Source organism: Xiphophorus maculatus, chromosome 5 (genome assembly GCF_002775205.1).
Source record: "Xiphophorus maculatus strain JP 163 A chromosome 5, X_maculatus-5.0-male, whole genome shotgun sequence".
Taxonomy (NCBI): Eukaryota; Metazoa; Chordata; class Actinopteri; order Cyprinodontiformes; family Poeciliidae; genus Xiphophorus; species Xiphophorus maculatus.
In genome coordinates this window covers 15968237-15987271 of record NC_036447.1, presented here as the reverse complement: position 1 = coordinate 15987271, position 19035 = coordinate 15968237, and the positions used below count along the sequence as shown (strand labels likewise).

The 19035-nt window shown below is 37.5% G+C and overlaps 1 non-coding gene across 1 annotated transcript; it reads right to left on the bottom strand.

Annotated features, from left to right (window-relative positions):
- Positions 1–17972: 17972 nt before the first annotated feature.
- trnad-guc lies at positions 17973–18044 on the bottom strand. The gene has a single exon. It is a non-coding gene; the product is annotated as a tRNA-Asp (tRNA).
- Between the last annotated feature and the right edge of the window lie 991 nt (positions 18045–19035).

The window sequence follows — 19035 nt, the reverse complement described above, 5'->3', positions numbered from 1 at the left end:
TGTGGCAGAGCAGAAGCTGCCTCCACCCCTTCCTTTTCTCATACAGGAAGCCAAGTGACTCAGGGTTTTTTCCCTCCCTTTCTCATTGCCTATCTTGAGGTTTTTTTTCTTTCTTTTTTTTCAGTTGGAGGTTAAAGGACTTTCCATTTTGTATAAAAGAATGGCTTCACAGTTACCATCAAAAACAGCCGGTTTGGAGTTATTTCAGGCGGCTGCGTCTTATTTTGGAACACTGCTGGCTCATATTTAGACGAACTCTGCAGCTTGTGCACAGGAAGCACAGTTTGCCTCATACCTCTGCCAAAGATCTTCCTCCCCCTGTTGACACTGGCCACGTGGGCTTAAGAGAGATCTCTATCTCCTTCAAGCATTCATGAACTTTAACTATACTTTTATATATATATATAGATGTGTCATGTTTCACACAGAGCTCAAGGGTTTCATGTAGTAGATCAGACACCCAAAAAGAGTTGGATAACACTTTCATTTTACCATTAAATTCCTTTTCAACTAACAGGTGTTCCTTCTCTGAAAATAATCTGCTTTTTGCTGAGCTTCAGGCTTAAAAAGGAGACCCCACCTCCTTCCCAGAAACCCCTGCCAGGCTGTAGTGACATTTGTTGACTCAATGCTTTCAGAGCAGAAAAGTAGATTTGTTTTTACACAGAATGGGGGAGGGGGAGAGGCAGAGAGGAAGGAGGAGTCAAATCTGGACTCCAGCACAGATCCTGCACAGATGGAATAAACCCTTCCTCTTTGCAGTGCTACTTATTACTTCTAAAGGGCAATGTGGTTGTGCAGATGATCCGATATCTGCTTTATGCTATAGTGAGAATAGTTTACTAAACAATCACAACTTTAAAACAGGACAGAAATGTCTAAGCAGGAAGTAAATGCCAAGGAAACTGGAGGTGCAGCTGAAACTAAACATTTCCAAGAATTTCAAGACATAACCTTTTTTTCTCACCGTCTGAGATTTAATCGTACATATTTCCTTTTTTGTGTACGTTAGGAATAGTAAAATCTTTGTGTGTGTTGGCAAGTGTGATGAAATGAGAGAATATATTCAAACTACTACTACCACCATCTATAAACTGATAACTGTGATGCATTTGCACAAAATAATCATGATTTCCATACAGTAACATTTTGATTAGACAGCAAGATAGATTTTTAAATAAAATTAATTGTTTAGAGTTAGAAAAAAGTTCTAGGTATCTCTGCTTGATATAAGTTGGCAAGGTAGAGAAAGCTTATCAGAATATGGTTGAAATAGCACTTTGTACTAAGTTAAGCAACATTAAGTTTACTGTTTAAGAGTTATGCTTTTAAACAGTGACTCAAAGCATAAAACCAAATTAATTGGAAAGTGATATAGGGATAAGAAATTAAATTTTTGGAGTGGCTATTAAAAAGCTCTGATCTTAGTCATACAGACATTTTGTAGGCAGAGAAACAAGAGAAAGTTTCATTGGATTTAGTATCGGACAGAAAGAGAAAAGGTTCTGTCTTTTCAGACAGGATATGTAAACATCTGGTTTCAACTGTATAATAAATGTGTCTTGGACTTTGAGATGTTCTTGTAAGACCTACGACGTCTATTAGATAAGACTACTGACACCAAATTTAAGATTACTTGCAAATATGTTAAGAGCAAATAAATGAAGAGCAGTCCTTCCCCTGCTATGTGAGTGTACCTCCAATTAGTGCTGCGGTCGTTCAGTGGTTGTTTGGACAGGTACATTTCCTTCCATCTCGTTTTCCTCAGGTTCCCGCTGAAAAACAGTCAGTTCAGTCAGCATATCTGAAGAATAGTAATCGATATTAAAATCAAAAAGAGTAGTTTTACGCATCTTGCAGTCAAGGACGTCACTTTTTTTGGCCAATTAATGTGTCAACAATTTTTTTTTCATAAACCAAATAAGTATTTCTTATTAACCAGCCAAATGTGGCTACAAAAATGCCAGCAAATGAATGAATTAATTTAAGTGTTTTTGGTTTATGTATTGAAAACAATACACTTAATGTTCAGTGTACTGTGGATATCAAATTCCTCACTTCAGTCGTAAGCACAACGGCAAAAAATTTAAAAAATCAAATAGTTTCTATTAAAGTTTTATGTGGCTTAGTGTTACATTTATATGCAATATACATGTATATAAATTGCATCTATTAACTAAAATGTATCAAAATGACAAGTGGAAGGTACTTAAAATTTAATTCTGTCTTTTTTGGTAAATATTGTGATTTTGATAAAACTATTTAAAAATCATCACAATGTTTTTGGTATTGAACAAACACTGCTAAACAAATAAAGTGCAGGCAGTTTGGAATCATAAATGGAGCATTTATTGATGCTTTCATTGATCCAAAGCAACAGCAGAAAAATGATTTGAGCACTAAGAGAAACAAACCATTGTTAGTTTTTGAAGTTATCCAACATCATCATTGTTTATTGCTATTATCACAGGGAGACATTTTTTCCACATTAATGAATTTTTGCTCATTCCTTGTACTACAAGTCAGTTTGTCTAGCTTAAAGATTAATTTACTGAGATATACATTTTCTGAAGTTTAATGTTATTGAATAGACAGAAAGAAAATTATCTCCAACTGCATGAAGTCTGCACATTAGGGCAAGCACATAATGCATTATCCCATCAGAAGTTGCCTAAGATTATTCACTAAAAGTTTTCTCACATCTATTCAGAGGAAAATGCGATACAGTCTATGTGTCTGAGCCTGACTCGATAGAGAGCATTTAGCAGTTTAAGAAAAAAAACCACAAAAATTTGTCATTTGTATTAGCTCATCAGCTGCACGCCTCACATTTACTGTTATCTTATACACTCACATTTTAGACCCAATTCCTCTTTAAAAAATGTAAAAGATAATCAGTGACTTGCATAAAAATCCATCAAACCACACAGGACCTAAGGGCTTCTTTTGACAGTAAGTTGTGCAAGAAAAAGTTGTTTTGGTCAATAATCAAAAAGGTAAACTGAGATAAAATAGTTTAAGCAGCTCTATTTCACAGCCAATTAATCTCTACTCTTATTACCAGTTTTATTGGCCAGCTGAGTTAAGTACCAGCAATCTCACTTGATTTTGCACACTATGGAAATGTTTAAGCACTAACTTCTTTGGGCATCATAGAGCTGTAGTGTTGCCACAGCATGGCCTCTGGTTTATCAGCTACAGCTAGACCAATTAGCACAGTCTTTAGTTAGTTAGCAGTACTGTAGGTAGCAAAAGCTTTCAAGGCACATCAGGTATCAGAAATAAATGATTGAAAATTGTCATTCTGTCGAGTTTGGCGTTAATAACTGAGTTTTTATGACAGAAAATCAGTGTGTGTGGTCATGTTTCACTTAAGTTTTCTTGTATTCTGTACAGAATATAAATAGTCTCAGCTGGTTGCATGCCAGGCAGATTCATTGCTACACAGTTGTTTCTCCGTGAATGAATGAGATGACACAGAGCCAGACAGAGGAGCTACACACAGTTTGTTTTAAACACACTCATTAAGCTACCTGTATGTGAGCAGCAGCACAGGTGGTGGAAAAGGAGAGCTGGTTCAGAGCTTCAGATGCTTAAAAATTATAAGAAGCAAAACACGTCTCTCCTGTTTAGTGAAACAGCTGCTGTGACATCTGCTCCAAACACACTGATGTTGTGTACAGACTGTACAGTCTCTTTGCATGCTCCGCCCACAGCACACTCACAGACCTGTTGTTATTAACGATGGTGGAGAGAATTAATGCTAGAAAGCTGATTAGACTGGACCACAGCAGATAATGGATCCCATAATTTTAGCTAAGTAAAATTTACTCTCTGACCTCAACCTTGCTGCTCTCCTTTGCCCAAAATGAATTAGATAACTCTGTTTTAATCTTGATTCCAAAATGATTGTGGACTGAGAAAAAAAGAGACAAAGCTTCTTAATATTTATATTATATATCTTAGTTAAAATCAATGCAGTACTAGTTAGACTGCAATGGCTCTGGGTTATTTCATCTCTTGGCCAGTTTGCATGCCCATTTTGTCAGCATGCACTTCATACCGAAAATGAACAAATGCACATTACTTTTTAAGATTATTTTTGTATAGTTTAAACTATAAATATAAATATTGAAATTTTCATCTGCTGTGTAGAAATACACAAAACCTTATTTTCTCATTGCATGCATTTCTCACTATTAGACTAAGCTTTTTCTCCTTTCAAAAAGTTAAACAATATTTTGATAAGCTAAGTACCAGAAAACAGATATATATATATATATATATATATATATATATATGTATATATATATATATATATATATATATATATTACTTTGTTCGTTTTTTTCAATACTTTCAGCATCAAATCCAAATGTTAACATTTTTTCCACTCCTATGTAAAATGACCTTTTTAACTGTATGACTTGGCTCAAATGTCTTGGTTACAAGCTTCTCACAAAAGTTTTGCTGGAATTTCCTCTGGACAATCTGGGGAAATACTGTTATAAAATCACTTCCCAAACGTCCTATTCTTTCAGCCGTAACGCTAATAGCGTTGGCATTAGTGGGATTGATAGTGGGAGAGAGACACTCTCTTTCACACCAAAACGTGTTAATATGTGATACACCCCTGTTGTGGTGTTCCCTTACAAATACATCAAATGGCATGCCTTCATTTTCAGAAATGCTTTAAATTAACCAATCAGTACCTTACAAAGAACTGAGACCATTATCTGGGCTTTCCCATATTGCTAAATGGGATGGTAAACTCAACTCCTTTTCAGGTTTTTGTTCCCATAGAGCCCCTTTTATAGATTACATTGTCATTTCACATCAAACAACTTGATCTGCCAAGTTGTACGCTTTCACTTCATGCAGCGGGGGTTGCAGAACCAAAGGGGTCTGGCCTACAACTCATAACACTCAGCTGTTTAACACACCAGGGCTTTATCTGTGACTCAATCCTCATATATAGAAAAGTTGCTGCATGTCACCCTCAAGATAATATTTTCTGCATTAGCTTCCGCTAATCAAGATATTTCTGATGTAGGACAGACAGTGGAGAATCTCTCCACTCTGTGTTCACCAGTAGACTTATGCCCCTACAGCCTTCTTCTTTGATTTGTGCTACATTGCACTTGTTCTACAATCCTATGCTACTACCCCTTATAACTCATTGCAGTATATGGCCAGTATCTCAAAAGGCAGATCAGAGGTGTAACGTTGGTGGATTCACTTCAATCCACTGGTCCATGTCTCGACCTGTCGCTTAATTGTGAGATACAGTACAGACCAAAAGTTTGGACACACCTTCTAATTCAATGGGTTTTCTTTATTTTCATGACTATTTATAAGGCAAGAAATCCCACTCATTAACCTGACAGGGCACACCTATGAAGTGAAAACCATTTCAGGTGTCGACCTCTTGAAGCTCATCAAGAAAATGCAGAGTGTGTGCAAAGCAGTAATCACAGCAAAAGGTTGCTACTTTGAAGAAACTAGAATATAAGGGGTATTTTCAGTTGTTTTACTTTTTTGTTTAGTGCATATTTCCACATGTGTTATTCATAGTTTTGATGCCTTCAGTGTGAATCTACAATGTCAATAGTCATGAAAATAAAGGAAACTCATTGAATTAAAAGGTGTGTCCAAACTTTTGGTCTGTACTGTATATTTAGAATAAGTATACTCATGGAACGAAAAAACAATCTATGAGGGGTCTCAGTGTGTGTAAATGTTCAACTTTAAAGTAACGAATTAAAGAAATTTTAATCTTTAATCTTGTATTTTCATCTCTTTTCTCTTTTACAAAAGAAAAGAAAATCCTGCAGGTCACTGAATGAAGGTATAACACTAGAAACTGCAGTTTTCTCTTCATCACTTTTTGCGCTAGCAGAAGCATTCAGACAGAAAAGCTTCTAGCTGGGCTTCTTGTTAGTCTTCTTCCTCCAACAGCTACTGTAATTTGTAAATCTTGTCATTGCTCTCCGCCTGTCACATTTCAAAGGAATTCAGGCGTGTGCCGTCACCTCATGTGTAAACACAGAGCCCTGACCTCAGTCTGACCCAGGGCAATCAAAATTTAGGCACACTTGTCACTTGACTGTTTTCTCACCTAAAATGCTCAAAAAGTGTCAGCTGTTCTCACTTTCTTTGACAGCGGCCCAAGTTATGATTTGGGCTTTTGATTAGGAATCTGTATATTAAAAATGTTTTTTAATTGTAATAGTATTCCGTAACTACTGAATATCCTTCTTTTCTTTTCACATAACGATAGGTCTGCTAGACAATTGACAAAGATTTATTTGTATTATACTACATTTTCTTTTTAGTACAATGTACACATGGTACATAGTAGTATCTAAGCAAGACAAATAATTTTCCAATTATAAAATAAAAATTTTGTATTATGAAAAGTACAGGAAAAGTTTCAAACTGTACCTTTATGACCTGGATGTGAGATCCCACTATGTAGTTGTTCCTTATTTGATGCTAATTATTTGGCCCTAATGAGGTGGGGACTTTCACTAACGACAGATTTGTGATGAATCCATTGATTTACAACTGCCTCCACCTCGACCTCTGAGTAGGAGGACTTTTTGAGGTCTGACTGATAGCTAGCGGAGCTCATCATGAAGCCGAGAAAAGTGTCACCTCTCACAATCACTCATGGCTCAGCACACATCTCTCCTGGGGCAATCTACACATACAGCGGTTTATGTGGGGGTAATAACTAGGCATAATCTGCTTGAGCCAATACACAAAATTAGTGGCCCCAAGCCCACCCCCTACCTCACCAACTAGATGCTGCTCCTCCTCCTGTAGTTATCTACAAAGACAAGGGAGAGTTGTTAGTGTGGGACTCACATAGCCCAGTTGTTTAGACCTCAGCGGGGGTTCTGGTTACAGGGTAGATGGGGGGAGATGCAATACACACACAGGCAGAGTGAATACAAATCAATTAATGTCCAGCATTCCTTTGGTAAAAGCCTAATAATTTGAAATTATAGGTTTTATCCTGCCCTCTATGTCATTGTTTTTTGTTCAATCTTTGTGTCGTTTTACAATCTCTTTTTGTGAGGACGACTGAGAGCAATTTCAGTAATTAACTCCCTTTCGCACAGCAGGGTTGGGAACGGATCATGTCCAACCGGTGATCCTCAATAAGATGTGAAGATGCTACATAAGACGCTTGGAGCTGTGCTGTCCTCCTCCTGCAAAGCTCCAAACTGAAATCTGACTATCATCATTCAACTCTTACACATACTTTATATTAAGAGTGGGCACATACAAAGGATTACTCTAAGATTATTTCAAAGTTTCAACTATGTAGATGAAAAAGATTAAACATATGACACCTGGAAATGCTATACATCTGTATAGATCACAGTCTTGTAATGATCAACACTAAATTAATAAAATACAAAATTTCAAAGTAAGTCACAATTTCAATTCTGCTAACATTGACATTCACTACAACATATACAGTCATAAATTGAGAGCTGGAGGAAAAAACACCCCCTGCTGGCTAAGAAACAAAATCAATCTCTTTCTGAAGGAAACTCAGTTTTTAAAACAAACTTGATGCAATTTTCATTCTATTATAGCTCTGGCTGTATGTTTAGGGTCATTGTCCTGTTGAAGGTGAACCTCTGCCTCAGTCTTAGGTCTCTGGAGGAATTAATTTTTATTTCATTAGCTGTTTTTCTGATGAATCACCTTATCTGACCTGTCACTATAGCTGTAGCCATGTTTTAGTAGGCTTGAAGTTGTGACATACTATTAAAATTTTCAGATGATGGACTTTCCCTGAGATGTCCAAAATTTGTTTTTTTTTTAACATAACCCTGCTTTCAGCTTGTCCACAACTTTATCTCTGACCTGTCTGCTCTGGATCTTCATGATACTGTTAGCTCACTAATGTTCTCTACAAAACTCCTAAGGGTTTCTCAGTATTCATTGCCCTCGATTTTATTCAAGGGTAAATGGGCCTGAACACAAACATAAGTGACACATTTTAGATTTTCATGTGTGAAAAATTTAGAAAACCATGTATCAGTTTTATTTCACTTCACAATTATATTCTATTTATTCTATTACATAAAAAACTAATTAAAATACCACAACATTTCACTGTTAAAATGTAACAAAATGTGAAAAATTTAAAGATTGTGAATATTTTTGCACCCTACCACATATTGATTTGGTTTTGCACATAGTTTTTTTTCTTGTATGACCTCAGAGAGTTGATAGTATTTGCTTTTCCTTCGTTTGCATTACTTTATTAATATGTATTCTGGCTTTGTGAGTCCACCGCTGAAACACACTGTTGGGTATTGTTCTTTTTGTATTAAATAAAGAAGATTTTAAATGATTTTTTTTTTGTTGTTTTAATAACCAACACTTTGACGTTATTCACTTTGACACAGATAGCTTCGAGACTTACTTGTTGAGTCTGGAAATCATTGTTGGTGTATCATTTTGCAGCAGTGGCGACGGCTGCAGCAAACAGCTCTGCCACCACAGATGTGACGTGTGTCTCTGTGAATGAACAAACATGAGATAAAGTTCCTCCATGGGCAGACATCTGGTATGCAACATTTGTGACTGTTAATCTTAAACAATACAACAGAAGCCTTGGCTGGTTGAAACAACATCCCGATTCACCATTATTACACAGGTGGCTTCTGGACCCCCACCCTTCCACCCCATCTGCCTACCAACTGTCCCAGTATTGCAGTACTGTTGCAGCAGCAGCTAGGATACACCAGACTACTGTATCTTTCAATGTGCTACTGAGACAGCCGCTTCAAAGACTCTTGAAAGTTTTCTCTTATTCTCGGGAGTTAAGAAAGCTTAAATATAAAGCTTATTAGCATATTCAGAATATAATCAAATAACAGTTTTACTTCAAAACATGTGTCAGTAGAAACAATACATTTTAAAGATATTTTTATCTTATAGTAGACCTGTAACAAGCTGTATATGTTTCGTTTTTGATTACTCCACATATTAATTTATTTGTCTGAGATTACTGACACCAGAAAAAATCTTTAATAGCTAATCTTGCTCTAGCTATTTATTAGGTAGTAGTAGCAATAACGTATTGCAGTAAGTCTGGCACGGCATAGTTTGCAAATGCATTTGCAGACTTGGTCATAGTATGTCCCATTGAAAATGCTCACCTAGCATGCTGTTATTGAAGAATTACTTTGAGCTTGAGCTCACTTATCAGTTTAATTTAACAGCAGTGAAGCTCATATTGGCGTAAATATTTAAATGTCCACACAGTTCAAGAGAAAATATTGTACGAAATCAGTCTATGACTAAACCGCGATACCTGCTGCTTAGCCGTCCATCTGTAATGGCGCCCGTTCTTTATCACAGGGTGTCATTTTACTCTGAAAACAACTTGTTGTTGGCGTCTTTTCAAATAGTTGTACAATGTATAGGGTGGGCATATATACACTACGAACATGTTTCTTTTAATTTGCAGTAGCGCAGCTGCAAGGGGGAGGGGTGATTCAATTTCAATGTTGCGTTTAAGAACAGTTAAGGAAAATTGACTTTGCACCTCAGCTTCCGTGTTCGGGGAAAAGCGGCTCAATCGTTTCCGATCTACTGAAAAGGCTCTTTACACTGGGTGTTTGCAGGGCTTGTCCAAGGTAACAGTTAATGATGTACATCATCCGAAGCCCCAACAAGTAAGCTGGAGAAAGGTTTTAAGATGTCCGCCTCCTTATACACAGATATGAAGGTGAGTTTTACTTTTTTTAAACTTTGTGGCTAACATTAGCTTTAGCTCGACATTTTCTTGTAAAAATGTGCTATTTAAGTATCTAAACATTTTCCATCCATTCTAACGGACAATGTTTTTACCTTATGTTCAAGTATTGTCGTTAGTGTCAGAGACCAAGTAACGGGGATTTTACGGTTCAGGCTTTTTGCTTCTGAAGCCTAAGGAAGCACAACAACCCCATAGCTTAACAGTAGAGCAGCTCTGGTGTCGGAGTTCTAGTTCAGCTGACTGTTCAGGTTCAAAGTTGTTACTTTTAGAAAAATATGGCCGTGTTCCTTAAGGTCTCCGTGTTACTTCGCTTTATTAGTTTTGCATGTTTCTTGTGAAGCAGGACGGTGTTTACAGCAGTATGTACAGGCGGATCAGTAGCTCCGCTGTCTGGCTCTGGTCTGCTCTCTCTTTCCCATAAACTCGCTCTTTCAGGCTGAATACAGAAGTGATTCCATGGAAATAACACAGGAGGCTCCTTTACCTTCTTCTTTAGGCTGAAGAAGCTGATCCAGAGTGAAGTGAAGGCTGTAAACTTTGCTGTGTGGCGTTAGCTTTAACTGGTAGCGCAGGACCACTTGGAAATCCATGAAAACTTAAAAGCACATTATATTAGGAAGACAACAATGTTCATAGTATTGTTTCATTTGCGTCTGAAATAAGACTTCATTTCTAGCTGTCATGGTAACTCAAAGCGGAAAAAAAGAGCCGCATTTGCGCTTGCGGTTGTGACGTCAGCGCGGCAGGTGCAAAGAGCGAGAATAATGAGAGAGAATAATGAGCTCAAGGCTTTTGAGAAAAAGCCTTCAACTTATTAAATTGTCTTTTGTGACAACAAAAATCTACACATGCTTTCAAGTAAAAGTCAAATAGATGTGGTCCCATTTACCACCAACATAGTTTTAAAAGAGAATTACGTTTTCTACCTAATAAAGATTGCAAGAAGATTAAAATTTGTCGGTAATAATTTTGCCCTAATTGAAACTAAACTTTTTTTTTTCTGCATCATTCATCTGGCAGGCCAAATATGTATCATCTTTGGATTGCATGGAAAGCCACATAGAATTAGTCAAAGGGCAACAGATGGTTCTTGGCTATGCAGCAGTGTGGACACCCTGGTTTAGATTATTGCATGTTCATTTTATAAATATTAAATGTGCTGGAGTTTTATTCTTTAAATATGCAAAGCCAATAGTGAAATAGCCCTGATTGGTTTGCAGCAAAATGATGTATAAAAGAGGGATTAAGTCTGATGGATACCACACTATTTTATTTGAAAAGACAAATGAAGACCATGTCTTATTTTTATTTCTCTTCACAATAAGCACAACTTTGTCTTGATCAATCTCATAAAAACCCACTAACATATATTGAAACTTGTGGTTGTAAGACAAAAAAGCATTTGCTTAAATCTTTTGCAAAACATGTCTGTTTGTGAAGAAATTATCGTGTTGGCCAACTGTCTGACAGCAACAACACCCCCCTTTCCTTTAGCGTTATCTGAGTGCTGGCAGCTGAGATGGACTGATAGCACAAACACGAAATCATCTTCTAACTTGCCGGCGGTTGTTGTGGGGGATGTAAAAACTACCTTATGGTTACTTTCACCGTCACAACTCTGCAATTTAAGCACAAAAAGAAACACAAATAATACAGACAACAGTAAACAATAAAGAAGGAAGTTCTATGACAAAATACTGGTCTCTCAAGTAGAAACTGTCTTTCTGCTTTATATCTGCAGTTTTGAACATGAGATGGCTAAACATTAGTTTCAGGTAGGTCTGATGTACAAACCCTAGACATTTGTACTCTTAAAAGGGTAAACATGTAATTTATATATATAATTAAGATAGATAATGAATTAGCAGAGAATGAACTGTGCTTTCTCCTAATTTGGCTCCTTACATTAATATTGAACAATTTTGTTCTTGCTCTTAATTACATCCAGTTCCAGAGTTCAGAAGATAAGTTAAATATCTTTTATATATTTGGTTTGACTGTAACGGATTCTTCCTATACAAGATGTTCAAAGCAGACTTAGGGTTGTATGTTAATGCTTCATGTCCACTGAGTCGCTGGATAGTGCTTAATGTCTTCATGTACATTTTTGAGCATGTATAGTGCCATCTACTTGTTACTTTTTAAATTGCATTTGGCATAACTTGCTGGCATCACCAATACTGTATTAGACTTACAAATACTCATGATTGCTGTATTTTGATGAGTGGAGTGGAGATTTTGGAGTGGAGATTAAGTGGAGATTTTGGTGAGGATGTTTTTTCTTTTTTTCAAGAAAAAAAGAAAAAAATGTTATGCCCATAAGCTGTACAAACAAAATAACATAAAAAACTTTCACTCTTTAAGAGGCTTACAAGTCACATACATAAAAAACTAATCTTTAAAAGGGTTGAATAATCTTTTATTAATTTAATGTTTTCATTGGTTTTATTCTTTATTTACTGATGTTTCTTGGGTTCTGTGTTTTTCATCTATAATAAATAATAGTAACAACAGTTTCAAATACTACTAAATATGATGTAGATCTATCCTATTTTAATTAATCTGTTACCCTTTATTTCTGTCTGATCTATGAAAATTGTTGTACATTTTTGTGCTTGTGGTGCCCAGCAAAAATATTCACACCCTTTGACCTTTTTTCATGTTCTGCTGTGTTAGACTCACAAAATATGAATAATTATTAAACATGTTAAAACATGTAAGTTTGTTTTAAAATTAGTTTTACAAATACAAATCTCTAATGTGTGGTGTGCATTTAAATGCACAAGTCAACACTTTCTTATCTGAGCTAAAGAAAAGACCCCACCCCACACCATGTTTCAATTTGTAAATGGTTTGTTCAGAGTGATGTACAATGTTAGTTTTCTCAACATTTATCCATTTTGCATGTAGACCCAAAATATCCCAGTATCAGAACCAAAAAAGAGGAGGCATCATTCAGTTTCCTTGCTACTTAGCTCCAGAACAAAATCCTTGAAAACCTGCAGAAATGATTAAATCTGGACTGAAATCATCTCACCAATCAACAGTTCTCCCAAGTGATTAAAGCATGAAAATTAGAATTAAATTTGCTTTTTAGCATTATATGCAGTGCTTTCCAAGGTTTAGACTCCCACATGAGCTGTGAGTTCCTGCAACTGCTCCAGAGATGCCATTAACCTGCTTCTGCGTCTCTGATTGCTGTTTTTCTTACTGTACTTGTCAGTTCAGGCAGACAGCCACGGTAGGTTCATCGTAACACGTCGTGTGTGACTTTTTTATTCATACTGACAAGTCAAAGGGTTTTTATTCTATGAGTCTCATTCACCCAACACTCACAGTATTCATTCATACATCTAGAGATAGAGATAGAGATAAATCTTTATTGTCATTGTCACAAGGACAACGAAATTTAAAAGGTGCCATCAGTCAGCGCATATGCTTAAAAACAAAAAATAACTGTCTCACAATTCACACACAATGTAAGAATTAACAAGTAACTGGTAAAAAAAAACCCCAAAAAAACCCTAATAAATAAGAACAGCCACATTCTCACATACATCATTCATGATGATTAACGGTTGCTTTTGATTGCATTTAGTTTTGTTATTGCTATCGGGTAAAAACTGTGTCTCTGAGACGGTTGGTTCTTGTTCTGATTGCTCTGTATCTTCTGCCTGAAGGCAGCAGTGTGAACAGAGAATGTCCGGGGTGAGAAGTGTCCTTTGTGATGTGTTGTGCTTTTCTTAGACAGCGGTCGCTGTGCAGGTCCTCTAGTGAGGGGAGAGGGCAGCCAATGATTTTTTGGGCTGTATTCACAACCCTTTGGAGAGCTTTCCTTTGAGCCGCAGTGCTGCTGTTATACCATACGCAGATACAGTAGGTCAGTATGCTCTCTATGGAGCACTTGTAGAAGGACACCAGCAGCTTCTCCTTGGTTAGGTTCTGGTTTCCCAACTACATATTCACTTGGAATCCAGAATCCTACTGGCCTTGGATCCTACAGGATCCTACTCACAACCTGCCGGGTCACTACTGAATAACTGCCTCTTTCCATTTATGGATATTGGGCTGATGAGTTCTCCATGAGATGCACCGTGTAACCTAATCTTGTTTTTAACTATGACCAGAAGATTATCTATGACCTATCTGGGTATTCCAATAGACCTCTGATGGATACAGCTGTATTTATACAGAAGGTAATTGTTAGCTGATTTTTGGAGACAAAGTTGTACTGGATTTAATTTAAGATGAACAGTGGCACATATCCTACAATGGGGTCATTTGTTAGGGAGTTTGCATGTTCTTCTCTTGAATGGGTTCTTCCAGGGTACTCCGGCTTCTTCTCACAGACTAAAAATATGACTGTTAGGTTAATGGGTCTCTCTAAATAGCCCGGGTGTGTGTGTGTGTGTGTGTGTGTGTGTGTGTGTGTGTGTGTGTGTGTGTGTGTGTGTGTGTGTGTGTGTGTGTGTGTGTGTGTGTGTGTGCGTGTGCGTGTGTGTGTGTGTGTGTGCACTGTTGTCTCTGTATTGCCCTACGATCGACTGGTGACTTGTCCAGAATGCACTCCACCTGTCGCTCATTGACTGCTTGAGATAGGCATCAGCCCTCCCTTGACTTTACAAGAGGGTATAGACAATTGTTGAATGGATTCTGGGTACCAGAAGAAAAGAGGCTGACTACAAATGCCTATGACACTTTCCAGATTTTAATTTAAAACCATTTTGAAATCCTTGTACTACTTTTGCACCAATTGGCTTTCAAGCTCTCTTTCTCCAAAAGCCCATATCTGCAAACATAAAACAGGTACAACATCATACAATTTAGGGACACAATAAATCCATTAATCTCACCTTTTAAATATTCGCAGTCGGAATTACAACTCAGACTTTGGTTAATAGGAAGGAAAACTTGTATCTGATGCTGTGCCACAGACATCAAAACATCCACTAGAGGGCAATGTGCCCAATGTGTTCAATTTAATGCCACGGCTTTGGCGACAATCCCCACAAAGAGTCAGTCATTACAACATGTGCTTCCCGTACCGCTAAATCTGATGATTACCTTGCTGGCAAAGACAAGACTCGCAAAACTGTAATTTTTCCCACATCTTCCCTAAATCGGAACCAATGAGCATACAAAATTAATTTACAACTTTTATTATTCGTATTATTTCTTGTGTAGGTGTCATTTTTATTATGAGTTGTTGCATGAATTAAAAAATATAAATAAATAAAAAAAATCTGAACAAAATAATAATTAGAACCAGATGCAAAGCAATAGTTTAAATTTTCACCAGCTGATGACGTTTAAAGGTAAATCATTTTTAAAATGCTGGTTTGGTTTCCAACAAAGAAGAAGCTGCCTCCCTCCCCATCCATCCAGGATGTTTTTCCTTCCCCCTCATCCCTGTCCCCCTTTCTCTGCGTCCCCCCACGATATCTGCCTCCTCCTCCTCCTCCTGTGGGATCATGGGAATTGTGTGAGCAGCGTGGCGCTCCATGCTCTGCCCGCGGCGCTCTAGGAGGAGGCGTGCAGTAATGACCTGCTCCTCAGCTCGCTCGCCACCATCGCCCTCACAATTAATTCCCGCCTCGCGTTCCTCCTCGGTGGCGGGAAAGGGAGGAAGCGGAGGAGGAGGGGGTGAGAGTGTGAGCTCCCTCATTAGAGCCCCTTGTAATGTGTCTGGCAGCAGTTCCCATCCTGCCACTTCTGCATTGCAACCGCTGCTGATGTATTTGTATTATGGATGCTTCCTTCTATGCTTCCTGCCTCGCAGAGTGACTGACACAGGGTGTAAAAGCGCGCCTGGTCTGGTGTTTTATTTATTTATTTATTTTTTATATCCATCAGGGTTTTCGGGAAACATAAATTCACCTCACGCATGCATAACGTTGAGATCTGGTTTTTCTACAGGTTATTCATAGTTCGTCGGATTGCTATCAGGATCTTGCGTTTCATAGATGTGTCCAATACTGTGTCACATTGCAATAAAGCCAGAAACAGGCAGTGACATTTTCAATGACTGGTGACACTGAGAACGGCTGAGATTTTACAGCCAAGTGGAGCAGAGTCTGACCTGGTTTTCAACTCGGAATTTGACCACTGGGATATGTCACAGTTTCACTATACCATGGTCTGATTCACAGAGTGGGGCAGCCTGCATATTGTTTGGGAGGAAACAGACCGACTGCACCTCAGAACATTTACTAGCATCCTAGATCAAAATATGTGCATATTTTTAGTCCAACTTCTGATATTTAAACTGGTGCAAAGCTGTACTCTTACTGATTACTTATGGTTTTTTTGTTTGTTTATTTATTTATTTATATATTTTTGTTACACCTAAGTGCTTACTACCTTGAAATAAATTTCAAAATCTGAAAAAGATCACCTGAGAAAATACAAAAAGCTTTTTTCCAATGGCAATTTTAGTTATTAACGGAAAAAAATGTATATCAAACCCTGTTTGGCCCTGACTTCAAAAGTAATTGTCCCGTAAACCAAATAATTGGTTGCCACCCCGTCGTGGCAACAACTGCCATAAAGTGTTTGCAGTATGTGGCAGTAAGACTTAAACATCACTCTGAGGAACTTTAGCCCATATTCTTTACAATTTTGTTTAATTTTAGCTACACTGTTGGCTTTTAAAACCAGAATAATACATTTATATCCAGACATCATACACATTTAAAGCTGGACTTTGTCTAGGCCACTCCAAAACCATTTTTAGGCTATTCAAGTCACTGTCCTATACTGCTTTACCTGAGTGTATCTGAGTCTAAGGTCATAAACTGATGGCTGAACATTCTCCTGCAGACTTTTGTAGGAAATAACTCCCATCAATTGTGGGGAAATTATCCAGAATGAAATCAGAATCAGAATTTATGAGCCAAAAATGTGTGCACAAGAAAGAAATTTGACTTTGGTATTGAGCGCTGAAAGCATACATACACAAAGAATAAATATACAAACTTTAAAGGAAATAAAATAAAGGATAATAGGAACAGTGTGTACATGTATTTGCAACCAAATTGATTTCTCTATATATAAAGAAAGAAAAATAAGGCAAACTTGCAAATATTATTTTGTTTCACAATAGCATGGCTGACTACTCTATCTGCAAGGTGTTTGTTGTGTTCATCAGAGAGACAGCTGGGGTTTTTAAACCTGTCACTGTGGCAGCTGTTTTTTTGCAAATAATGCTCTGTAACACCAACCTAAAGGTAAAAGTTTAAACAGTTTGCGTCCAGGATGTGTGGGGTCTAAGACTCACTGGGGGTCTAAGACTCACTGGGTAAATGCTCGTTTGAATTTCTAGAATTTAGGATAATAAGATGATAGTTGCCCTGCGACAGACTGGCGACCTGTCCAGGGTGTACCCCGCCTTTCGCCCGGAACGTTAGCTGGAGATAGACACCAGCACCCCTCCCGACCTCACTAGGGATCAGGGTGTTAGAAAATGAATGGATGAATGATAGTTTTTTTTTAGATAGATAGGATAGGAAATGAATAGTTTTGAAACACTGATGAAAGACCAAATAATTTTGTGTTTTGTGAAATGAATTTGTTGCAAAAAGAGTTTCTGAATATCATCCTGGGAGGAGGTTTAACATCGTCTCAAATCCATGTCTCATCCAAAACCATGTAAATGTCTTCAGAACCATGTAAATGTCTTCAGAAGTGTCAATGATTTAAATAAATGGAGGCAGTGTAATTTAAGTGAACCGTGAATAGCACAGGTATTATTTTGCTAAAGTATCCATAACCCTAGAAGTTTATCACATTTTGATAACTAACTAAAATGCATTTCAATAAGAGTTTATGTATGTACTTTAGTAAATAATTGTAAAGATGAAGGAAAGCCTTAAAAACTTTTTTCTATCCAAATATCAAATTTGAAAAAAGAAAGAGGTGATATAGCATATTGATTCAAATTCACTCAATGCTTAGTAGAACAAGGGCTTTGCACATCTATAGGGCTAAATATTTGGTTTAAATAAAAAATCTAATAATTAGGGGTTTTTTTCAGGCATTGCTGTGGATTTAGCTCTGATCTATACTTATATAGTTATATTTACTTACTATAGTATATATATACACTGTATATTCCTTTATTTAATCAGGTAAACCCCATTGAGATCTAGATCTCATTTTCAAGAGGGACCTGAAACAAACTTCACTCCCCGTCAGGGAATCGAACCCCGGTCTCCCGCATGACAGGCGGGGATACTCACCACTATACTAACGAGGAGATATATACTTATATACAACTATAAACAATCACAGCTGAATCAAAAAAAGAAAAGTTAGGACTCCCCACGGTCTGTTTATTGTGATGCATAATTTCAATCATGGTCTCATCCACGCATAGCATCTTCTTCCATGCTATGTCCCATAACATCATGGGGTAAATATTAAGCTAGAGTTCTTTTTGCCTCTCTTACATAAAGGCCAGGATTGTCGGAATGCAGGACTGATATTTGTCCCGTCAAGTGACTCCCCTACCTAAGCTGTGAATGTCTTCTGGCCGCACCTCCGATTACTACTTTTTGTTGGTTTATCACATAAAACCCCAAAACAAAGACGTTTGTAGTTGTAAGATGGAAACATTTTCAGGAGCTATGATTATTTTTCTACAGCATTGCATAGCAGTTCTTAATATGGACATGAAAACGCCAAAATATTTATTTATGATATATCTGTAGAGAAATGCATTAATAGAAGGAGGGAGCAAAATCCTTACAGCTGCAAACTGAAAGAAAATCTAGAAATGTCAAAGTAACATACTGTGCCAGATATGGAAAGAATATTTTAAAACTCCTACACTCTTGACTGCCAACTTTCCCTCATGTTGCCGGCATCAATAATTTCCCGTCTTACAGGTTAGTGATGGATTTCCGTGGAAAGCGGCTGCATGTAGATGCTGTCATCTGCAACAGACTGTGCCAGGGTTGGCTCTCTTTTAGCAGAGCTACTAACAGGATAATTAAGGGTACTCTCTACACTCCAATTAGCAGGCAACGCAGAAGGATGGGGAGGCGGAGGGAGGGATCACTCAGCACATCCAAAGCAACCGGCGTTATACGGGCTGATACAAATCAAATCACAGCAAAAGGCTAATGCACGCAAGGTGAGGGCGTCATAGATTACAGGCAGCGAGAGGAAATGAGGCCGTTTCTTAAAGAAATGCTTCAGAGGCTGCCTCGAAAAGTGGTGCATCACTGCCAAACTCCCCCGCCCCC